Below are 26,546 nucleotides of genomic sequence, written 5' to 3'. Positions count from 1 at the left end.
AATTCAATATGGCGACAAGAAGTATGGTGGAATATGACAAGTTTGATATCAAAGTACTCGACTTGAGCCGACAAATATACTAATGTAAATAAATTTATATTATGATGACTTTTTCACATGTTATAAGCATTTCAATAAACTTTATTATATCTCTTGACCACTAGGGAGCACTGGCCTATAACTTTACAGGTCCTCTCAGTACTTGACCTTGATGAACCATACCAAGTTTCGTTCGCCATTGCACTCGTAAAATACTGCATTTTACGACAAAATTTCAAATGGGCAACGCCCAAAATGGCAGACCCAAGAACATTAGCTATCCGTCAACTCGGCATGACTCGAGGAATCAAATGAGACCACTCTCATGATTTTAGACCAAAGTTTTCAAAAGTTATAAGCAAAAACAGACATTTTTAATATCTCTGAACCACTAGGCGGCGCTGTGCCAAAACTATGCATGTTACCCCAAGTCATGACTGCAAGTTTTATGTCGATACACAAAAGTTTGGCGAAGATACAGCATCAAATCCATTTTTGGCGTGCTCGTCATCACATTCGTAGACGCGCTATACGAGAACAGATTGGCCTATCGGTAATATTCAAAAAAATTTTGTTGGTGCATACCAAATTTCGAAATCGGCATTAGCCAATGGTTCAGAGGAACACATAATTGTGTTTCTAGGATGTACGGTTCAAAGGTTATAGGCAAAAATGTATATGGAAGTTTGGACTGTTGGTGGCGCTATCGAGTTTGGGTTAGAGACTCCATTATCGCCATGGTAACAGTTCAGACTAGAGGTCTGTGAGGGACTGTTTTTTACGTCCCGTACCCTCAAAAATTCCGCACCCACCCGCTCCCGCTGAAAATTCACTCTGTGTTCACTCGCTATGTGCTTAGAATGATTTTCGCCCCTACCCGATGGATCCCGCTAAATTTAGATCACGTTTCCAGATCTCACATTTAAATTTCTCCATAACAAGTATAAAATACGCTATACAAAAACATATCAGTTATTTTTATCGTCAATACAATAGACAAAATGTCACAAATTAAATACAACGTCTTTCATTCAAACTATAAGCAAAATATGAATAAACAAACCCGTTGGCTCATAGCTAGTTTGTGCAAAATGAAACCCTTTTTCAACCAAACTATTTAACATCCATGCAAGAAATGTCCTGATGACGGTCTCCCCTCAAAAAAACACGAACGTTCTCTCTCTTTTCTCTGAGGTGCACTCAGCGACCTGCCCGCTCTGTCTGAGGGCTGACGTGTGAAAATTAAACTTAAAACGGAGTAAGAATTGGTCCATGCGCGCAGCACATGCATAACACAGTCCTCAGATCAGGCTCTACGTGTGGTCAGTTAGAAGGAACACAAAGACCCGCTCCCGTCCATAGTACCAGAGTTTCCAACTGCTACCGTCTTTTATCCAAAAAAGAATCCTTATCGGTCCCCGCGAATGCAGACGTCTAGTTCAGACTGTCCTCTATGTGTGTGCCACATTTCACAACGTTCCCGGTTCAATGGGCTGCCATAGACTTCCATGGCAGAAGAAGAAGAAGAAGCAGAAGCAGAATAAAAAGAACACTTATGGAAGCAATAGGTGTCTACGCTACCCCTAAATATGTCATGACATTGATAACATCAAATCTCATTGGTTCACAAGTATCTTGTGACTAGAACCAAAGACATCCAAAGTTATCAGTATTTCCAGATTTGAATTTGGGTTTAATTTGGCTCAATCACTTCAAAATATTGTTGATAGTTCTTTTCAATTACGAGCAATATAGGCTAATGCTTTATTTTGCTGGATAAATGTCTTAATTGTTGATAAACGTTCATCCCACCAGAGCCTGAAATCGTGAGCTAAAACTTTAGCCCAAAACATCTTTAATAAAATTGAAGACGACATGGAGCTGTGGAGTGATTCAGGGATTTGCAGATGTCACAGAATGAGGAATAATCCATCAGGAATACTTGATTTTATGAAGAACAGTTCTTTATTTTCATGTGCTGCAATGATCACGTGATGGTTTAACAGGCGTCTTGCTCGCCTCTATGTCTTCAGGCAGAGTGATTTGTGAGATTTAGGCCAGCGTCCTCCGGTGTTGCTCGACCTGATTTTGCCAAGTGGTTGATGTCCTCGGGGCAACATATTTTGTTGACCTAAGGACAACATTTTTATAAATAAAACCTAAACCCACACCCCAACCCTAACCCTAACTTACCCCTAAAACCAGAGGGAAATGATAAGTGAATGGTCTAGAAGCACCAAATCCTGGTTGTAAGATTAAACTTAAAATAAACTGTAAACGTATTTCTGAAATCTGATTGGTTGATTTAAATGTTGTCCCAGGGTCAACATGATGTTGCCCTGAGGACATCAACCACTTGGCAAAATCAGGATAGCCTGCTGGTGACGGGTGATGCCATGGCTGATGATGTAAGCGCTCTTTATTTAGACCCTCTATCTCACAGCAGCCCGCAGTAACCGAGGGAGTATTTCATTTCTCTCTGCGGATGGGACCGGGGTGGGTGGCATATCTCTTACAGTGAGGCCCGGGCGGCACAGCACAGATCTCTTTACTTAGCAGCTAATTGATCGAGATGAGGAGGATGTGGAGAGGGTGAGCGCCGGGCGGAGGGGTCGAGAGGTTGATGGTATATGTGTTCTGCACCATAAGGGGCGGGTCGGTATACTCGCTCCCTGTGTACCCTGTTATCGATCACGTCATGGTACGGCCCACAACCCTTAACCCCATAATCTCATCTGACTGTAATGCACGTTGCCTGATTTTGTCGATTCTGCAGAGAGAAACTAAACGTTTGAATCTTAAAGCAACGGGGTTATTTTGAACCATGAGCAGTTGACGGATATTTGTGAGGTTTTTAAGTTCAAGTGGGCCTTGTGGCTGGTCAAGTTAAAAATATTTCTTGATATGCAGTATTTTGCATTTTTTTGTAACGGCAACAGTGATGTTATATAACTCTCATTCCTCACAGTATCTTTTTCTCTCAGCAGTCGAAATCACCTGCCGGTCCAGTATCTGTCGAACCGTCACGTTAAACGTTCAGTGGCGTTTGCTGTGATGCGCGCAGGTGTGGGTGGGAACTTCACAAGGCGTGAAATAAAACCCGTCCGGAGTGGAGCAGAGCGACGGCGGAGGCCGCGTGTCTACCTGTTTGTATTGAATAGTGCCCATTAATAATTTAGCTGCATGGCTGCTGGCTATTATTTCAGAAAAATAGTGCAGTGCGCTCGGACACATGCCTCCCGCTTGTAAGTCAATAGAGAACAGTTCACCCAGTAAGATCAGAACAGAGCATTCTCGAACCTGTGACAAACGTCTTGGCTTTAGATGTAGTAAAACTGGTTTTTAGTGTGATACTAATAATAGTGATATTATTATATAATCATATTTTTGGCTTACATTACAATAACAAGGAGTAGGGAGAAATCAAAAAAATTATTTCCATTAAAAGTGTGTGAGATTTACAGCTGGCAATGAGTAGTGTTTCCCATGAAGAGGGCTGATGCAATATAAGCAATAAAAACCCTTTCGGTTAAATAAGGTGGCTTCTCATATTTTGCCTCAAACATTTATTTCACTGGAGAAATGTCTTTAGCAGGCAGGCTGTTCATGGTTTTTGTGTTTTTAAGAGAAAAGGAAATCATATACACTGAAAATTGGTAAAGGAATTGTTTAAATGATATTATATAACCATTTTAAACTAGGTGACATCTTTAAAGTAAGACAGCAGACTTCGATCACACCCAAAAGGATTGGGTCACTTTCTGGCATGTCTACAGTAACGTTATGTTTTGTTTGGGACATTATGTACATGACAATTTGCAAAAGAATTTTTGGATTACAGTACTGTATATATAACACAAATAGCCATTATTAAAACATTGAATGCAAATACTCATAATTATTACAAACCTTAAATTCATAGATATTTTACTATTTTACAAGGTGGTTACTTCGTGCAAATTATGTTCGATGTGAATTGTACAAACAAATGATTAATATTAAAAAGCAATAATTAAGTCCCACCCCTACTGACAGGAAAGCAGATTGTACTAAAACGTACAAAAATGTGAATGTAAGAATTTATAAAACTATCCACTTCGTAAAATAGTAAAATGAAAAATTGTCATAAGATTGTGTTGGATATGTGTGCCTATAGATTTTTATTAAAGGTCCAGTGTGTGAAATATAGCGGCATCTAGTGGTGAGGTTGTGAATTGCAACCAATGGCTCACTCCACCCCTACCTTTCGAAGTATTACGCTGGCTCACACAGCACTAAGATGTTGTCATGTTTTCACTTCTTTGCCGAAGGAGATGACGTATTTACGAAGCGAGCTCTGTAGAGCAGTTTGTCCGTTTAGAGCCACTGTAGAAACAACATGGCGAATTCCATGTAAGGGGACCCGCAGAGTATATAGCACTAGGTAATAAAACATATGGTTCTTAAAACATTTTATTACATTCTAAGGTAATAAAAACATAATACTTTATTATGTAAGGTCTTTATACACCTCTGAAGTCAAAGTTATGTATATTATATTGCATTTCAATAGGGATGCAGCGATATATACATTTTGGCCGATAACGATAACCAATATTTCTTTAACATTGGAAGCCGATGATAGATATATTGGCCGATGTACAGTATCTAAATATTAACATTATAATAAATTATAATAAATATAACATTTCCTGAGACTGAAACAAAAAGCAAAACGAGGACAACTGCTTTTATTTGAAAACATTCCCTGCAGAAAACAAAGTAACCATTAATTCTCTTTTTTTACCTGAAAATCATATACCAGGCCTACTTTACACTTTGAAACTTTTCTGGTATCATGTTTACTTAATAAACAAATTAAAGATGTTCTTCCAGAGCAACCCAGTCTAACAGGTCTCAAGACAGAAAGCATTCAGACAGCAATAAGCTTTAAACAATATGCTTTTGTTCCTATAATTTACACATTCATAAATATCTACATACTGTACCTACATCAACAATGTTTTTCTTATAATAGTAAGTGAATGATCATGACAGAAAGTCAGGACTGTACTGGGTTTTAACTGTGAGCAGCGTGCAGCTGAAGTGGTTTAACCAGAGAAAATGAGTCACAATTTATCAGCTATAATTTATCAGCCTAAATTTTATTATCGGCCGATAACATTAAAAATGACCATTTATCGTCCGATAACAATATGACCGATAATTTATCGTGCATCCTTACATTTCAATAGATAATCTAAAAGATGACACATTGGACCTTTAATGGAGTGAAATTTGACCCGGATGTGTTTTTGTGAGATTAGATGCTAGGTCTGTTTAAAGTCATTGGAAAAATGTGAAGATAGCTCTGAGAAAGGGTCTTGAATAATGCGATTATAAATGTCAGGTTGATATTCATCTTATGTTATGCAATAAAATTCATAGATTTTTATGTGTGGTTTAGGTGCCAATATTGTATTGCTCATGTGTTCAGCCGTGTCTGAAGAAGAATCTCCTCTGATCTCTTTAGATTAATAATCGCTTTATCTGCATTACTCCATTTTCTCTTCTTTTACTCTCTCTCTTTTTACAATGGAAGACATTTGTTTCTTATAACTCTACTGAGGCCTGGCTGTGTGTGTGCGTGTGTGTGTGTGTGTGTGTGTGCGTGCGTGCGTGCTGTGCGTGCGTGCGTGTGTGTGTGTTTGTGTGATGGTGTATAAGGTGAAGGGTTTAGATTGAGGGCAGATTTTGACCAGTTCCCTGCGTCCGTGCATGTGTTTGATACAGTCTGTTGTCGATATTGGCTCTGGCTGGAGTTGAAATTGTTTGTGGAGTTAATAGCGGTTTGATGATGTCACTGTCAGTGACCTGAGGAAAAATTGACCCCCATGCGGCGAGAATGGCTAAAATGCCACCTGCGCAATTACGAGCGACAGGCCCCAGCGCTCCTCGCCGCTTTGTTTTATGTCCTTCAGAGACACACACAGCCTCTTACGCATGGATGAGAACTCAAACCAATCCCCTTTCTCTCTCTCTCTCTCACACACACACACACACACACGCATGCATCTTACTTATTTTGCTATCAAAAATGCAAATGTGAATCAGTCGATGATGTTTATGTAGATGTTTTAGGTTTTATCTGTGACCTGCATCAGCGTGTACCGTCAACAGAAATGGGGCAGTTACTATGACGATGAAATTTCAGGCGCATAATTTATTCATTAAGGCGTAAGCATTACATCACCGCACACTCACTATGTTCACGATTTAGTGGCACTTTTGCCTTTTGTCTTATTGTTTTTGTGGCTTTTAATAGGGCTGTTTGGAATCAGGCAGTTTTTTGGTTATCTTTAAATAAACGATGAAGATCACTGAGAATTTTTATGTCGCCACCTTGCCTGTGTGTGTATACTAACAAATATTCCATGATCCCAAAACCACACAAACGCTCCCGACACGGTTTCCGTCGCTTGTCGCACTTTAGCAAAACAGTCCAAATAGGCTTGTAGCGTATGTGTTGGTTTTATCTGTGTATTGTTGCTTTTTTTCTATCCTTTCTGTCTTTTAAAAAGGAAAGATGGAAGGAGAAACGAAAGGAGAAAATTCTCAGGAGGCATTTATAATTCATGGCTTAGCTTAGTGGCTGGGAAAGTGCGCAATACGGGTGTTCCGAGGTTTATTTATCCTCCACACGCTTCCACTGGCTTTACGCGCCCGGCGGATTGAGTTTACACGCGGCCAAAAGTTAGGTCAGCACTGGAGCAGGAGTTCAGGAGAAATGCACTGGTCTTCTAAAAAGAAGGATGGATTTTCTTAAATTTATTTTATGCAAATGGTTTTAGAAACAGTGCTCAACGCAACTAACCCTTTAACATTTTCAGTACATTTGTGCTTAATCCAAACTTCCATACATTCGTGCATACATTTGATCAGTTGGGATTCGAACCCATGACCTTTGCGCAGGTAACACAATTCTTTACCAATTGAGCTACAAGAATACAATCATGTGCAATTCAGAAAACAAAATAAAAGCTTATCTATGTTATAAAGGGAGGAAAAGGGCGTCCAACAATCATAGAAATATTTCTTGATGACATCAAAGGCCGTACATCCAATCAAACACTAATGTGGCTAATATTAATGAAATATTTAGGTCAGTGTTTGTCCTCTGTGTTACGCCACTAAATTAAATTGCCAGTAAATATTTAATGATATATGTTATTAATAACGTAATTTAATGGAATAATAATTTTAATGAATAGTAATTTGTTAAGTCTATGCAGTTCTTAAAACCCACTTTGAATTTAAGAATATTAGAAAACGTATTTTTCATTGTAAAACTCTGTGTCTTGTATCAGAAGATGTTAGGAAGCACAGGTTCAGTGAATCAGATGGTTCACTGTTTAATTCAAATGAGCGCTGAAGCTGTTCTCTGTGTTTGGATTGCTGGCCTGCTGTCATGAATAATAGAGTTGAGGAGTCCTGTGCGTGCAGCGTGGCATTGTTCACAGTTTGTGTCACACCAGCTCATGGTTAACTAGGCAAAACAAAAGCTTTTCAATATTTCAGTGTGTTAGGGACACTTGCACAGACCTCAGACACAACACACTAAGATATGCAAAGACTGGACAAATAAAACTACGTTCAGATATTTGCATGTAGCACAATGCTGAGCGTTTTATTAAAAACACTTTTAATACTGGTTAGGATGTTTAAACAATGCATTAATTGAATACTTCACAAACACAAACCGTTTTCTTTTTAAATACTTTTTTAGGTTATTTATTTATTAATGACCTTTTTTTCACAATTTATCTTTTCACAGTTTGTCTATTTAACTTTCAAGTATTCAGACCCTCACATTTACTCTTTTTGGACTGTCTTTAAATTTTATAAAACTAATATATGTATATTTATATAAATGTTATTATATCTTTCCAAATACCATTATCAATCCTGTACTGTATACAGTATATGATTTTTGTTTTAGATTAAAAAATGCTTAGCAAAATGATTTAGTATAAAAAATCAATATCATATAAAAATACACAGTATAACGAAAAATATCATATATACAATTTCATGTATAAAAAACACTGAATAAATGAAATGCAATTTTGTGTCGTAATTTTCATCAGATACATGTGCCTGGCACGAAGTTAACTTCCGGTCTGTGTTTGGCTGTAATATAACAATTTATTTTACATTTAATTTATATTCATATTTTATTGTATATTAATTATATTAAATTACATTAAAACTACTCAACAGTTATTAATTCTTTGGTCTACCGGAAGTTAAGTTTGGGCCACATAACATGTATGTTCTTGCCGCTGAAACCATATATAAACTCAATAATGGTTTCCCTGCCATTTTTAACAACAAAACCCTGATGTCACTCATCGTATGTTTCCTAAAAGCCAGCTGAGTTACCCAGAATCCCTTGCAAAACTCAATGGCACCTGTGTTTCAGACAAAACTCATGTCTCGTAAGTTTTACCTCAGAACCAGCCTCTTTAGTTTTAATGCGCGTATAACAGAAGCTCTAGTGTTGTAAAGCTGTTGTCTGGGATTCTGGGTAGACCCATTGGACAAATATGATGCCAATGCTTCTGTGCCTTCATCCATATCTCATTATGGCTCATGGTGGTATTGTTGAACAAATGGTGCTTTGCATTTCTGAGCTCAAAGGCTGTGGGATACATATACAGTAGATTCTCATAAGAAAATGTACATACACACCAAACAGATTCTGTGCTTTTCGTGTTTTGTAATAAAGCTAATGATGATCAGTCAGTATAGAGATAAAGAATCAGATACTGTGGCTGTTAAAACTTTTAAATCAAACTCAATTCACAATTCCTCCGTTGTACAGGACAGAAGAAAATTGAGAAATGAAAGGGCCACTTAAATAGAACCACTGGAACTGATCAAATCTCTGTAACGCGTGACCTCAAGTGACTTATCGCTTTAATCAACAACTGCGAGAGCAGTAGCCTATTATACACAATAATCTTAAATAAATATTTTCATTCATTAATAACAATTTAAGAAATAAATAATGTTATCATAATGAGAAAGCAACCATAACTAAGAAATACGTGACTGCCGGCTGGTCGTTATTGTGTATTTAAAATTAAAAGTTTATTTAGTTTGTAATTCTCTAATGAGTCATTAGTTTTTTATTGCCTCATATATCTTGATACATTAGACAAAACATTGAACTTACGGTCTTAAAAATGGAAAATGATCAGTTTTATTTATCACAATAAGTCAATTAACTAAACATGGTAAGTTGTAAATAATAAGCAGATGTGCTAAATATGAAAAAGATATATTCCTTTTTTTGGCCTCTTTATACTTTTATAATTTTATTTAATAAAAAATGTCTGGTGTTGTAATTTTTTTCTCAAAATGTTACCAAAAAATCTGTTTTTATCTGTATCCAATCTATGTCCTCAGTATCACAGTTCGCTTCTGTAATTCTTTAGTTCCTCAATGACGTCATCTTCCTGGAAGTGACATCAGTGTTGTTGGAAAGCAACAGCACAAACGTCATTAAATATTAACAGTGGATTTGAAACATTCTGTGATGTTTTCTGCCATTAGCTGTGCGTGTCGCCTTCAAACATTCCGTCCTGTTTAAATAAATGACAGAAATCAGTTAAAATGATCAAAACTATTGTTGAAATGTATCAAAATGATGATGTTAACACTTTTATATAAGCTCCCTCTAAGCAATGCATTACTGTAGCTTTACCTTCAGCTCTTTATTTCTGTCATATTGTGCATCCCATTTATTGAGTAATTTGATAATAAAATTCAAGTAGGGTAACCCGTTTCCTAACTTCAATAACAACACATTATTTCGATTTGTAAAGGTTGCAGGGCTCAAATGCTGATGCGTAATAGGAATGATTAATTCTATTTTTCGGATGCTCAGTTCAGACTTTAATAGAAGCACATTGTGATGTGAGAAACCCAAAGAAATGAGAGAATCTTTCACATGAAGGTTTAGGAGGATCTGTGTGTGTGTGCTGGTCAGAATGACACCTGCTCTAACATGAGATGACCACATTCAATCAATGTATGGATCCTGCCATCTACTGCCAATACTGAAAATGACATCTAAGAGCTATTAGGTAAAAATCAGTGAGTTCAGTTCAGCAACACAGGCTTGAATTTATGGATAATTGTTTATAGCTCTTAAATCATATTCGCATATGGTCATGCAAAATGAAAATATAAACTAGATATAATGCAGATATAAAACACACTGTGAGACACTTCTTATTTTGAGATGTAATCTACCACATAATATTATACTCATTTTTACTTTGTATTTTAAGATTTTATATGACTTAAATGTCTAACATATTTGCCCTATATGTTCAGATATGCATACCCTGACAAATTAGTTTACTGAATTAAACAAACAAAAAACAATATATAGATATAAAAATATAATATACAATACATATAAATGTTTGATTATATGACCATATAAATCTAAATGATATAATTTACAATAATACAATTAATTGATGGTTTATTACATATTTCCTATATAAATACATGTCACATTTTGGCTGATTGTCTCCACTTTGGGATTATATGTTCAGTATCTGTGATTCTTTTATTTTGTACTTATTTTAATCGTATTCTGTTGTTTTTACTTGAACATGCTGTAATGTAAATATATGTAACTGTGTGCAATACTGCCGATGTTAACAACATACTGTGTGCAAATAAACAAAAGAATAAATGACATTGATTTAAATGTAGTGCTATGTGTAACACTCATCTGCAGTGAAACAGAGAGGCTGGCCTCTGTTGGACATCACCTGCTATTGCAGTTACATTAAGACAAATGATGATTTAATATGATTTCTATTCGTTTCATTAACACGCATTTACTGTATGTATGTGTCCTCAATGGAAAGAAACACACACGCACACACAGGATGAGATGAATCCGGTTCATTAGCAGCTTAAGAGACGAATGGTCATTATTGACACGTTTGTTTCAAAATCGTAGTTTCTCTGTGTGGCCCCAACACAGTTTAACCACCGGGTTAACAAGATCTTTGATTCTTCACATCTCAATATTGCTCAGGGAGGCATAAAGTGTATTTCTAATCAATCTATTTGATTCATTCTCTGTGGTCACGTTATCCAATCAGCATTGAGCTGAAGCGGAGTGGAGTGGAGCAGTGTTGTGTTTTGTCTCTAAATAGGAGTTAATAACTGTACTCAGAACATAGCGCTAACACACACACACAAACACACAAGTAGAACTTGTACATCACGCGCCAGGGAATCTTTCCAGACACTTAAGTTACACTAAAGTCTCAAGTGAAAGAAATGACTTGCTGTTACTCAGTGCTAAATGGTCTCATATCACGTGTGTGTGTGCGTGCTTGCGCGCGTGCGTGTGTGCGTGCGTGCGTGCGTGCGTGTGTGTGTGTGTGTGTGTGTGTGTGTGTGTGTGTGTGTGTGTGTGTGTGTGCGGTATGGGGACAAATGTCCCCACAAAGATGGCAATATCCAAAATCCTTGTCCTTGTGGGGACATTTTTTGTCCACATGAGGAAACAAGCTTATAAATCATACAGAATTAACTTTTGTGAAAATGTAAAAGAGCAGACAGTTGTGTGTGATTGTTAGGGTTAGGGGGTGGGTTAGGGGTAGGGAATATGATATACAGTTTGTACAGTATAAAAAACATTGCGTCTATGGAATGTCCCTATAAAACATGGAAACCCAACATGTGTGTGTGCGCGTGTGTGCGTGTGTGCGTGCGTGCGTGCGTGCGTGGTGGGTAAATAAAGTAAACGCCAGTGCTGCAGACATCACAGGAGCTGATTTTTAGGGCTCTCAGATCGACTGTTCAAACACAGTTTAAGGATCCACATTTATAACACGTGATGACTGCTAGTAACAGTAACAATCAGTGTGTGTGTGTGTGCGCGTGCGTGCGTGTGACTCGTGAGGTTTAGACAGGATTGTGTTTGATGTGGACATTATTTATAAGGCTTTGTGTTTCTCAACAGTGACCCATTGTAGAATTTATTGCTGTTATCTTTGTCAACATGTTTTCAAAAATTGAAAGCGATTAGTCAGTTGTTGAGTTCACATTGACAACTATGGCAAATCGGATCATTGTTTAAGACATTCTTGGAATTTCTAATGAAACTCAAGAGGTGTGAAAATACCAGTGACCTTTTTTCCTCAGGAGAAACTAGAGAAAAGCATAACACTCGAAGGAATCAGAATTCATTTATTCACCCTCATGTCATTCAAGCCTTGTGTGGAACACAAAAGAAGATATTTTGAGAAATGTCTCAGTGGTTTTGTCCACATAATGGAAGTCAATGAGGGTTGGTGTTGTTTTGGTTACCAACATTCTTTAAAATATCTTCTTTTCTGTTCTGCAGACGAAAGAAAGTGATGCAGGTTTGGAATGACTAACTCGTTTTAGTTTTTTGGTAAACAACCATTTTAAGTAAATATCACAGTTAATCTTTATGCTGTCTAGAAAAACACATTAATAATGTTTAAAAAATCATATGCGTGATTTTCAATATAAAAAATATGCATGCAATAAAAAAAGAACATCTCTGTGTGAATGTGACTGTATTTGTCTGGTCTTGTGTTGTGTAATTGCCTAACAAAAGGCTTTGGTGGGTCTTATTCAGCTCTTTGGAAACTCTTTACAGCGCAGGCTTCATTCAGGTCAGCTTGTTAAGTGGTTAATTACACAGCAAACACAATAAGAGCTGTCACAGGACACCCGTGAGCGAGAGACCCTCAAAGCCCCCTGACAGCCGTAAGCCACACACATGAACATTACTTGACCCACAATAACAGATGAGCTGTAAATCAAACACTAATCCACCTCAGACTTTTCACAACTGATTAGATATAAAGAAAAAATTAAATAATGTGTGGGGGTCCCATGAAAAGTGAGAGGGGTTTGTGATGTCATCCAAAATGGAAAGTCGTTTTAGGGCCGTTTTTTTATTATGGATTATCTGCACTGATAAATCAATAAAACAAGGATTTTGTATTAAACGCATAGTTTACCCAAAAATAAAAGTTCTCATGCGTACTGTATATCATTTTCTTTTCTTCAAGTTTTTTATATAAAATTGAATACAAATACCTGTCATTTTCATACATATTTAGGTCCCAAAACGTTGAAGCTCCAAAAATCATAAATCTATCAAATGTATCCAAATGTCATGAATCCAAATTGATATATATTAATATTTTTTTAAAAATCAATTGTTACCGTGTTTTATTGTGTTAGTTTGCTGTATTATTAGTTATTATTACTTAATGAATTAATTATGACTTAATGCATAATACAATTGCAAATTAACTCTTCATATGTAGATAAAAAAACATTGTGTTCATCTAAAGAAAGGAAGTCATAAACATCTGCAGTGGCACGGGCGTGAGTAAATTATGAGTGAATTTTCATTTTTGGGGTTTCAAATGCCAGCAAAATCTTATATTAAATAAGATTGTTTATATATTGTGAATATCGTTAGTATACATCACTATTTGAGATGAGATGCTTTTCAACATTACAAAATCTAAACAGAGAATAAAAGATCTGAAATTAAATTGAACCAAATTACACCCTATCATACACACATACACATACACATAAAGATCTGAATTAATCATAACAACGTGAAAAAATGCCGCTTGTTTGAAACCAGAGAGAGAGAGAGAGCCTGTGGGAATGAAAGAGGTGTGTGAATGGAGGACAGGAGGTTTTGCAGCTGGGAGATGCTCTGCTCCGTCCGCTTGTGTTCCTCTGTTGACAAAGTTGTGTAATTAGGGCCGAGAGCCCATTAAAGGAGAATATTCAAAGGGTGATAAATGGCTTTAATAAAGGAGCCGTGTGTCCCTTTAACAGAGACAAATCTTTCCCATCTTTCCTCTGCGCTGATAACACACGTACAACAGACCTCTCTTTCATCTCACCTGCTCCAGACCTAAAATCCTCTCACACTGAGAGATTATTATGAGTGTGCGTTTGTTAGACAATATCACCAGCGTGGTGTGGTGTGCTTTTCTTAGGTATAAATCTCACAAGCCTTTCAGATGCTCATTATGTCCACAAAAGGCTTTCTGGGTAGGAATCTGACAAACCTAATACTTAAAGGTTTTGTGAATCGTCTCACACAAATTAGGTGGCAAAAAGCTTGTAGGCCAAGATTATTTTTAAAGTTATAGTTAACCCAAAAATAAATTGTCATAATTGTCTTGCCCATATGAATCCGTGAAACACACGAAATTTAACAAAATGTTAATGCTGCTGTTTCCCATACAATGGAAGTGAATGGGGACTGGAGTCATCAGATCTCTAACATTCTGCCCAACGTCTCCTTTCATGTTCAACAGAGGAACACGTGAGATTCTGTGGGTTTGGAAAGACACGAGGGTAAATAATAATGTCAAAATGTTCTTTTTTTTGGGTGAACTATCCCTTTAATAGCACAGAGCGTCTCTTTTATGAGTCCTGCAGGGCTCGGGCTGGGTGTGGTGTGGTGGCCGGAGCACTTCTCCGCTCATAATAGTACATCTCTTTTAGGACCTGTCTGCATATGCCCACGAAAACATGCGCTCGCCCTCGGTGGAGAGACAAAGCAGGAGAGAGGACACCATTAAAAGAAGAAAACAGACTAAGCATGGCAGACTTGCATTATACCGCATACTGCACACTACATACAACATCATTTCCTGCATGCAGATGACTTTTAACTTACATTGGCAAACAATGTCTAGCGTACTGTAGTATACAGGACGTATTGAAAATGGAAGAAAGTTGAGCGCATTGCATTGTGGGATGCATTGTTCGGTTTGCTCTATTGTACAATGCACCCTTTGGCGAATGCATTGGGTCACATACTGTGCAGAATATGCATATTGCAAAAATACAGAAATAGACAGTTTCAAAGCAACAACATAAACAAAAGTTACTGCGCATGCACGCGTTCGTGGACTGCCCTTAACGTCCGGTTCACATTCGCAAATAATAGAGTGCCTGTAGATTATTTGTGATAACAAGCAAAAGAAACCGAGAAGAACTTTTACTTGGCTAAACTTGTCTCTCCAATATTTTGAACTTAGACTGCGATACCAAGCTCAACCGCTAGATGTCAATGTCGCGTACGGTTTCTTTAAATGCGACAAAACTACAGGACCCATTCAACAAATTGTTTATTTAATAAAATGAACATACAACAAAAAATTCTTCAAAAAAAGTATATTTAATACAAAATATAATTATAATATAAGTGAATATTAACATAAAGTAAATTAAATATAAATAGTTATATTATTAGACACTGGCCAGACGATAAACAAACACAGATCGGAAGTTAACTGCAGTCCAGGCGCGCGAAACTGTCTATTGGAGGTCTTGTCATGAGTCAGATAGTATGCAAATTGAATGACTGATTAAAATAATAATGTAATATATGATAACACTGCATGTTTTTTACACTGTAATTAAAAACAAATAGAAGGCAATAAAGGTGTAATGGTTTATTGGTGTACCACATGTCACAATACAAAAACGTAAAGATATGCAAAGCTATTGCGATATGACATCTGTTTGATTCTATCGGTTGAGCTGCTAATATGTAACCTTTGATTGTTATAATCTTTCGTTTATATTCAATTTCGAACTTTCTTAGGGTTTAGCTTTATTTATTTTCATTTTATTTTTCAATGACAGACCAATTCAATTTCTATTCATTTACACACTGGTTCAATTAAGCCTTGAATGCTGTTGATTCTTTAACAAACTAACAAATAGTATTAACAATATTAATGTTTCAGAAATAAGAGATGAAGTTGCTCTGTATTCGGCGTGTGAACAGCAGGTCTCTGTGAGGTCTCCATCAAAGCTCGTGTCCTCATATCATCCACTGACAGCTTCCTGCCCCCTCAGACCATCTCCAGGGCACATGAGACCATCAGATCACATTATACAGTCCAACATACAGCCAGAGCCAATTAAAAAACACACCAAACACTAATGAACCCCCACACTCTCTCTCTCTCTCTCTCTCTCTCTCTCTCTCTCTCTCTCTCACTCTCTCTCCTACACCTGTCCTGTTTTCAGGAGTCTACTCAGAGGGAGTCGGACCCCTTCTTTCAGTGAATGAGTGACTAAGGTTCATTTTATCAACTGAGATGAAAACTGATGGGTAAGATCAATTCTGTAACATAACCTAATGTTCTTATCCTTTTTATAAAGAATCTACGTACATGCTGGTTATAATGAATTTAACAGCACTTTTCTTATTGGTTAGACCTATTGACCGAAAGCTTTGACTCGAGTCATTTTAAAGGGTTCATCTAAAAGTTAAAATATGGGGAAAATGTTGAAAAGTGAAATATGGACAAACCCAAGCGTTTTAGGGTGTCATTACTCCTTTTTACTTTCTTTCATTTTGAAATGTTTACAGTATTTTCAAATGTAACTTTTGCCATATGTCCTTTATGTGTAAGCCTTTTATTATATAAAATAAATAAAAATAGTTTCAAAAATCTGTCATCATTTACTCATCCTCTTGCCATTTCAAACCTGTATGACTTTCTTTCTTCTGCAGAACTCCAAAGAAGATATTTTGAAGAATGTAACCGACACCCATTCACTTGCATTGATTTTGTGTCCACACAATAGAAGTGAATGGGAGCCAGTGCTGTTCGGTTACCAACTTTCTTCAAAGTATCTTCTTTTGTGTTCTGCGGAAGAAAGAAAGTCATAAAAGTTTGAAATGAAAAGAGGGTGAGTAAATGATGACAGAATTTTCATTTTTGGGTGAACTATCACTTTAAAAAGTTACATCTAAGGAAAATCTGTAGGGCTACAGTTTATTTATTTAAATGCATGCTCTTAAATACATTTATTTTGAAAGACCTTCGCAAGATGTTTACACTGGTTCAGAAGCACTTCCGGTTTCAGTTTTTATTAAAATTTTTTTATCTTAAATATAATTTAATCTTACCGATATTCGTTTCAACATTTTGTTATAAATATTCATATTTTGTTCAAATGTTTGTTTAGCGTTAAAGAACTGAAACAAGGTTTTTCTGGATCAGCATTGAACCACCTTTGTATACGTCATCCGAAGTAGTCAATGTGTAAGATATTAAACAATACATGAAGTAACTCTTAAATGATATTTTTTTAAAAAGGCCCATCAACTCTATCTATAGCTAAATTCGAACACTTTACAGTGACAAGCACATTTGGCTTTTTTCTAATAATCAAAGTTCACCAATAGGCTTCTTCAAAATGAATAATTCAATTGTAATAATAGTCTCATGATACTTGATTACAGTTTCATCTGGAGTCTCAAGTTGACTTGTAAATGACTGCAGTCCAGTGACTTACATAACCTTTACTGAGAACAGATCAGTCCAAAAAGACAGAAGATTCCTGAAATAATGGCAGATGTGATGAGTGATTCAGTATTAGCCGGATGTTTAGCGTAATGTTCCATGATTGCTTCCTATCAAGGGATGATCCGCTCCGTCGCGACGTGACTAATGAAACGCATCATGTTTTTAAAGCTTCTGCAGAAAACAGCAACATCTGTGGTGATGTCGCTCTCATCTCCAGATGTAATTAACCTTGCTTATAGAAAGGTTGCTTATTTGAATGACTGCGGTTTAGTTATTTAGGAAGAAAATCATTTTCTCGCCTTCATATTGGATGAAATATTGCCTGGGACATAATTTTTATTCGGAAGCAGCTCTGCGCGAGATATTATTTAAATTACCTTTCCTTGGGCTAAATTCTTCTGAAATATCTCCAGTTTGATTTATCATGCAGTGATAGTGGGAGAATGAAGCATATGAGGGTTTTATTACGAGGAGGGAAACGTCGTCGCTCCTGCATAAAATGAGTCCGAACGACTGTCAGATATGAAGAGCGGATGTGAAATATTACAGACACGAGACTGTGCCTGCCAATTAAACCAGCTTCATAATTCAAGATGATTTAAAAATCTGTTTCATTGTGCATCGGGCTGTCAGGTGTACGTTTATAAACAAATAACACATCAGTTTGGGTGTTGTTGTGGATTTACATTAAACCGAACGTTAAACATAATCCAACTAAATCAAACACAGTAATCACATCTGAGACTTACAATCTGATCGTCCATTTACAATGATTTTCATTCACATATTCAAAATAAAGGTGCTACAGCGATGCCATAGAAGAACCATTTTTGCTTCCACAAAAAATCATTCAGTCAAAGGTTTTGCTTAAAGAACCATCGCTTTCTTACTTTTTTATAATCTGAAGAACCTTTTTCGCCACAAAGAGCCTTTTGTAAAACAGAAAGGCTCTTCAGATGTTAAAGGTTCTTAATGGAACCAGCAAGTTCTTCTATGGCATCGAAGAACCTTTTGAAGCACCTTTTTTTTAAGAGTGTATGATAAAAAAAGTATTCTACATTAGCAGTTAAAGGTTTGGATACACTTGACAGAATCTCTCATGTTCCTACGAACCTTTTGATGTTAAAGCGTAAATGCTTGAAATTTATACAATATGAATTGTGCTTTACAAAATAAAAAAGGATGAGCCATTTTTACATGGGAACTCCAATACTGTATAAAGGCATCCCAGCATGCACCACATGATGTTATCTGAGAGAATACCCAGAATGTACAAACCCAACCTGATCTCAAAGCAATTTGTAACTATTTTACAAGGTGGCTAATTCGTACGAATTTGTCGATTATTAGAAAAAAGCACTACTGAAGCCCCTCCTCTAACCCCGCCCCTAAACCTAACATCGCTGGCGCTAAAGCAAATCCTACTAAAAGGTAATAATAAGATTTCGATTTTCAAATTCATGCTACTTAAATGTTGACAGACCTGTTATCTAGTCAAAGAGTGAAATTATAACATATTTTATAATAACATAATAACACATGGTACAAAAGACTTCAATGTGACTTTATTTGGAATATTATTATTATATTTATTATATTAATATTAAATTATTATTCTTATTTACTATATTATATTATTATATAAAGTAAAGCATTAGTATGTGAGTCTAAAATATTTCACTGGTATGAGTCTTCAGCTTCAGTTAAGCTTGTTAAAACTACTCAAATCAGTCTGTTGTAAAAGCATCTTCCACTGAGAAAATAATTCTTTTTCTTTTTTATGAGGTGTTACGCGCTAAGCAAACATTTTGGAGTTCGTGAAAACTCAATTTTCTATTGTTCCATTTTAACGCGAGGCTATAAAGCCACAGATTCATTCGTGATGGGTTGCCCTTTACGCTGTCATGTTATATTACCTCACTGGTCACATTTCACATGTGTGTCATTAAAAGAATCTCTGTGTGTTTTACACCCGTGTAACAGACAGATGTTGAGCTTTTAAAATCTGATGATGGTCTTGAGAGCATGACTTGACTGCCATATTAAATAACTGACCAAAACTATGGCCATCCTCTAAATTTCACATTTCACAAGTTCTTTAACATCATTGTTTACAGCCACTTTGTAATGTAATGACATGTATCATTTTTGAGCAACTTTGTCATCTAAAATTTAAAGCTTAAAAATTCCCTTTAAAAAAGCACAACAATTTTTTTCTCACCCTGAATCAGGGGTGGACTGGCCATCTGGCGTACCAGGCATTTTCCCAGTGGGCCATTAACGTATGGGACCGGAACGGACGCGTTGGCCGCTAACGTATGGGGCCGTAACAGATTCGGTGGAGGGCCGATGCGGGCCTAAAAATGCCAGGGCCGATTTTTCTTCCCAGTCCAGCCCTGGCCTGAATAATTGAGTGTCAGAGAGACCTCCAGCATGACTTGTGTTCTCACAGTGAATTACAATGTGAATCCTGCTGTAATTATGACTCTTTCAGATGCCTGACGGCGGAAAATTAAACCTGAATATTTCATCATCTGTATGTCCTTCTCAAATTAGAGATCATTTTGAAAATGCAGCTAATTTTCATTACATATCTTCACAGAGGCATGGAGGGATGTGAGTAACAGTAACTGGAAAAGAAGTTGTTCTAATGAGTTTTGTCATCACAGTCCAACCTGATAAAGGTTCATGTAAACTGTTATACATCTCACTTTACCTGCTGCCGTAATGTCTGTCTCGCAGCACTCTGACTGGATTGATTCGTGTAATGATGTTAAACTTGAAAGTTATTAAATGTATGGCATTCAAATGTATTTTATGCAGATGTGTTTTCTTCTACATAAGTTGTCAGGTACATGCATTACAATTACAATTACATATCTTTTTACAGAAATGTAAATAAAGTGTTTTAATAAACAAGTAAAGTGTTTCTGTCATAAAGTCATAAGAGCATTTGAAATGTTTTTAGATAAATATGATATTTTATGACATGGTAAGTTGAAAGCTTGAATTTTTATGATGAAAATGTAACATGTCCGGTCCAAAGACTGTTTAATTTTTAATCCATTGTACTTAAATGTCAATATCATTTTGCAGGAGTAATAAAGTAATGTTTTATCTGTTAACTGTATTCCTCTGAGTGTATTGTGTGTTTGAGTGAATAAATGAGATTTAAATGTCACCGTCAAAGCTCACGGAGAACCACAAATAAACCAACTGGAGTAAAAACAAAAAGCTGGTCTAAATTGTACATGTTGTGTAATGTTATGAATGAATAAAGAGCAGATAAACCTGTGTATGTGTATGTGTATGTGTGTGCATGCGCTAACCCGGATTGACCCAGTCAGAGATGTTTGTGTTCACCTGGTAAATAAAAAAACTACAACTTGAGAGTAAACAACAGAGGAAAAATAATCATACATCATAAATGCTCACTTAAAGGGATAGTTCACCAAGGAAAATTCTGTCATGAATTTCTCACTCTCTAGTTGTTCCAAACCTGTATACATTTCTTTGTTCGGTCGAACACAGAGAAAGATATTTGGACGAATGCTTGTAACCAAACAGTTCTTGGACCCCATTGACTACCATAGGTAGGAAAAATGACAATGGTAGTCAAAAGTGCCCCAGTTTGCTGTCCTACATTCTTCAAAATATCTTCTTTTGTGTTCAACAGAACAAAACAAAATAAAGTAAGTTTTCCTACTATGGTAGTCAGTAGGGTCCAAGAACTGTTTGGTTACAAGCATTCATCCAAATATATTTCTCTGTGTTCATCAGAACAAAGAAATGTATACAGTTTTGGAACAACTCGAAGGTGAGTAAATGATGACAGGATTTTTTTTGGGGGGGGTGAACTGTCCCTTTAATGTCTAATGGTGGAGGATTCTTTCTACTCACAAAAAAAAAATGTTTTTCAAGTGTGCTATTATAATACTATATTTTTAGTTTACTTTTCATCCACATCTCAGAAATTTACACTTAAGTATGCTTGACTTGACAAAAAAAAAGACAGAAACTGACAGAAAAAAATTGCTAATATACTTAGAAGTATAATAAAGTCAGAGCCGATAGCCTCGTGGGCAGTGCTCCGACACGTGGCGTGGTTGCGCATCGGGCACCCCGGGTTCGATTCCCGTCTCGTGGTCCTTTCCCGAACCGTCCCCTTTCTCTCTCCCACTTCGCTTCCTGTCCTCTCTCTCACTTAGCTGTACAAATAAAGCAAAATTGCCAAAAATAAATATAAAAAAAAAGTATAATAAAGTATTCTGAGTATACTTGGCTTCTGTTTGTGTTTACTCGTTTGATTGCGTAGCCTATTAAATACGCTTTGCATAGTTTTACATTATAAACACGTTTATATAGTAAACAAGTCAGCTTTGGACTGGAAAAGCTTACAGTAAATTAAACACGTACTTGTGATATAGGAAATTGCTTACAATAACGTCATACTATATTTATACCATTCTATGTATTATATAGACGATATAAATATAGTATGATGTTATAGTATACTTGCGTTATAAAACTATTAAACTACTAAGCGTATACTTCAAAATGTACTTCAAAAGTACATCAACTAAAAAATGTGCTGCGAGTATTGAATTAAACTACTTGTATACTTCCAAGTTAACCCGTAGTTCCAGTACAAATGACAAACGTAGATGCAAACTTTTGTTACCCTTGAAGTATACTTAAAAATATCAAATAAGCCTCTTTTTAAGTAGTTCACCTACAAGTAAGCCTTTACTGCTAGTATTCTTAAAAGACACTTGAACAAGCTATAGGACCAGATATTATGCCATTAGACAAAAGTCTCACTTTCTGAGACTAACTTCACTGCCTGATGGGGCCTGCTGTACAAGGTGTTTATTTATTTACCAAATAGGAATTGAGCACTATTTATTTATTAGCCCTGTCTGCTAATGACTACAATAAAGTATGCTCAAAACCCTATTAGACTAGACCCAGATATGGTTGAAGATGAGCAGGTCGGTGGATGATCCCAGATCCCGGGCAAACGCTCATTCACTATTCTCTCCTCCACCATGTAAATCAGACAGGAACAAATGTCCCGAATCAGCGGGGACCCTCGACCCGAAGTGTTTAACTCGGCAGCCTCCCGTCTCACTCATTCTCCGCTCTTTGATGTTCTTTAAATGAGCTTTCCAACTCCACTTCAATTTTACAAGGCCATTACTGGGAGATATAATGTGAGGGTTAAATATATCGGGGCAGACGTTATGTGAAAATAATTAGTGCCGATGAATAATGCACTAATTCAGCTGATGAGGGATGGTTAGCCGAGTAATGGAGTGCGGGAAGGCGGCGGTTTGACAAATGAAATTAAAATATTTAAACACTGCTTTATGATATTACCAGAGAGATCTCATCACCGCCACCATCATCATCATCATCATCATCGAATCTGTTCTCTCACCTCCGGCGCGGAGCTCACAGCCATTACGGCTGACGGTTCGAGTGACATGTTCGAGGTAATGTGACGTCCATAAGTCACACGGTCCATCTGTCACAAAGACATCAGAACACATCAAAGGAAGGGCAAAAGCTCAACGAGACGTGCGAGTTTTGAGGAACTTTCAACATACGGATTGTGTCAACGTTCCTGGTTCATTCCGGTCGAACTAAAGAAAGCCCTTAACCGTGGTCAAATCTCAGCGATGCACTGCATCACGTGGCTTTATTGAAGAAATATAGCACTGAACTCGAAATCTATCACCCCTCGGGGATAACTAAAGTATATCTTTCTACAGTAGATTGTGATAGAACTGAAATAGGTGACGTTAGATAGATTCTCCTCTTCTCGGGCCTCTTTAAATACACATCCATCCTCGCCATAGAGGTGCTGGAGAGCCGCTAATGCGCCGCCCGCCACACGGGCCATGGGTTATTTACGGCGAGGACCGGCGCGGCCCGCCTCATTCCCCTCGTTACGATCACATTTTACACCCATCATCTGACAATGAAGTGCCTGCGCAATAAATCCTGTTTCACAGCCATTTCACTCTAAATTGCCTCTGTAGAATCAATATGGCGGTCGCGTCCGGACAGAGTATCGATAGATGTGAGGGGAACGACACGGTAATACAGACACACCTCACGGAGAGGAAGGTTAGGGTTGTAAAAGCCTAAAAGTCACCATGAAAGTTCCGATTGACTTCTTTTCCGTATTGGGACGTATATTCGAGTGCAACTCAAATGAGAATGGAGGGCGGGGCTTTATTGTGCCCTTCCCGTTTTGATTGGTTTATTGTAAGTTGGGCGTTGCTAAGAAAATGGATGCAGATTTGAACGTAGAAATAAATAACTAGATGCTGCGTTACGTAGGTCGTCTGCCATATTGGAACAGCACGAGCCGGTACGTTAACACTCGAGAGTAAGCTGACTGTGTATGATTATGAAAGCATATGAATTGTGTAAACTCGTTATATCTGCTACACTAACACGTGACAACAACGAAAGGTTATCCCATTTTTCGGGAATTTAAATCCCCGTGGTTTTCACAGCTACGGCTACTCAGCGTTGGGGAATTCTAGCAAACTGCGAGTGACGTCACAGGACCGTATCAAGATGGCGGACACGTCTATCGTGTGCCTGGAGCCCTTGAACGAGTCATCTAGTTAAATATATCTATAGATTTGAATCCCAGTTTAAAGTCTGTTGTGGAGGAGAGGGCTGAAAATGTGTGGCCATTGGACAGTCAGTATAGTCTTACCCCCTTTTTGTTGCTTACCAGTTGTTGTTGTTGTTGTTGTTGTTGTTGAGAGGAGGGCTTAATGTTTTTGATTAAAGATGAATAATCCATTGTTTCTCTTTGTCTTTCAACAGGTTTAAAATGATCTGAGGAGCGACAACAGAAATATGCAAACAGGGTCTGGATCAACATCAGAGATGAAAACAAGTCTTTTTATTTTAAAATGTATGTACCGAGCACTGTGAAATATTCTCTTTGTGGTATTTGAGTTAGTTTCAGTTATTTCTCAATTTTTTGTGTAGATGCTGTAACCATATTGGTTTGAAATAAACTATTTTAAAGCCTTTTGAAATAAAAATAAAATAGAAAAAGTCTTACAAGTTTTTCCATGCGTGACCCTTGACCTCAAAACCAGTCATAAGTCACACGGGTAATGGCCAACAATACATTGTATGGGTTAAAACGATCTGATTTTCTTTTATGCCAAAAATCATTATGATATTAAGACCATGAAGATATTTTGTACATTTCCTACCGTAAATATATCAAAACTTTATTTTTGTGAGTGGACGCAGCAAAATCGCTAACAAAAATGAGCAGAAACACGCCTACAAACATCCCTCACTGCTGCCTGCTCTTTGGGAATGACCCACTCAAGTTTGGTATCTATGTACAGCTTCAAATTTCAGCTTTCGGGTTCATCTACTCTCCACAACGTCATTACAGCGATACACCAATAGAGAGTGTTAAAACAAACCTGTTTCTTCTTAGCAACGGCCTGCTACGGTGACTCTAATGCACAACTTTAAAAGCGATTTTCTCAATATTTAGATTTTTGGCACCCTCAGATTTTCAAATAGTTGCATCTCGGTCAAATATTGTCCTATACTAACAAACTATACATCAATTGACCCTTTTGACTGGTTTTGTGGTCCAAGGTCACATATTAGGTTAGGTTTTAACTTTATGACCTACAAAACAATGCATTTTTTATGAATTTCAATAAAGTTTTCAAAGAAAGAAAAATGTTGAAAATGTTACTGTCTCAATTTCTCACTGAATTTTGTATAAAATAAATATTTAAACACAATAATAAAAAAACATTCAGACTACCACATCATTTAACGTTCCTGTACATTATGTAGAATTTGCTTGTCGGGTAAACGCTGTAAAACGTATTACTTAAAAAAAAAAATACCAATGAGCATACTTCTGAAAGTCTAGTTTACTTCTGTAAAAGTAAAGTCAGTGAGCTTTTCTTAAAAAGGCTTGTTCGACTTCAAGCGGCACCGCCATCACAGTACCACAAGAGTGATTCGACAGTAGACAACCCTCATGCTTTCAAATGGCTCTAGCGGTACTGTGATGTCACACACCATCGGTCTGCATGGTATCGTACGAACAAGCATAAGATGTTTTACATAAATGAAAAATAAAACTTATAGGTCACCTAAAGGGGGCTTCCATTTTCAGGTCACATGACCAGTAATATACTACTAGCTTTATTTCAGGAATCCCTGTTGTTGGACTCTTTAGCTCATGGAATGCATCAATCAAAGCTTTGTTCTAAAATGCAAAAGTATAAACTGCTAGATTTTGCATGATCCACGCTCAGTGTAACACACATAAAACATATTAAACGAAGTATGAAATAGTTAGCTGGTATGACCTATTACATGAAATGTTAAAGGTCCAATGTGTGTCCAGTTTGGAGGATCTATTGACAGAAATGCAACATACATGTTTTCAGAGGTGTATCAAGACCTTACACAATGAAGCGATTGTTTTAGTTTTTTTAGAATGAGTTATTTCTTTCTACATACACCGCGGGTCACCTTGCATAGAATTCGCCATGTTGTTTCTACAGTGGCCCTAAACGGACAAACTGCTCTACAGAGAGCCTTTCGTAAAAACATGACAACATCTTGGTTCTGTGTCAGCCACCATAGTGCTTCGAAAGTGAGGAGTGGAGTTAGCCATTGGTCCCAATTCGCAACCTCGCCACTAAACGTTGCTAAATTTCATACACTGGACCTTTAAGTTACCTAATTGATTTTCAAAAGTTTTAGAATTCCACTATTCTTTAATTCCCAAACTGCATCAACTAACTAATCAAACTGTATCAGTTCAATTTCCATTCTGTTATAATGAATGCATTGTAATCAAGTGCCAATGTCTGGCACCGATACAGCTTCCGGCAAATCCGAATATATGAGCTTTGTGGTATTATAATGTTAATATCTTGGGAGATGTGGTTGGCCGTATATTAAAATGAACAATTGCGGCATGTGAAGTCAGAAAGAATCATTACTGGCCTTGAGCTGACTTTAGACCGAAGCTGATATTTCTGAGCGAGGTCGGAGGGAGAG

The 26,546-nt window shown here is 37.0% G+C and overlaps 1 long non-coding RNA gene across 2 annotated transcripts in view; it reads left to right on the top strand.

The window, feature by feature from the left end:
• LOC130557321 (uncharacterized) overlaps window positions 1–20,325 on the top strand; it is a 92,051-nt gene extending 71,726 nt beyond the window's left edge. For both annotated transcript variants that reach the window (XR_008963288.1, XR_008963287.1), the window contains 2 exons: window positions 16,174–16,258; window positions 19,694–20,325. This is a non-coding gene — a long non-coding RNA (uncharacterized LOC130557321). The remainder of the gene's footprint in view (window positions 1–16,173; window positions 16,259–19,693) is intronic.
• The last annotated feature ends 6,221 nt before the right edge of the window (window positions 20,326–26,546 follow it).

The sequence above is a fragment of the Triplophysa rosa genome, linkage group LG7 (assembly GCF_024868665.1).
Source record: "Triplophysa rosa linkage group LG7, Trosa_1v2, whole genome shotgun sequence".
NCBI lineage: Eukaryota > Metazoa > Chordata > Actinopteri > Cypriniformes > Nemacheilidae > Triplophysa > Triplophysa rosa.
This window is presented reverse-complemented; position numbering and strand designations above follow the sequence as displayed.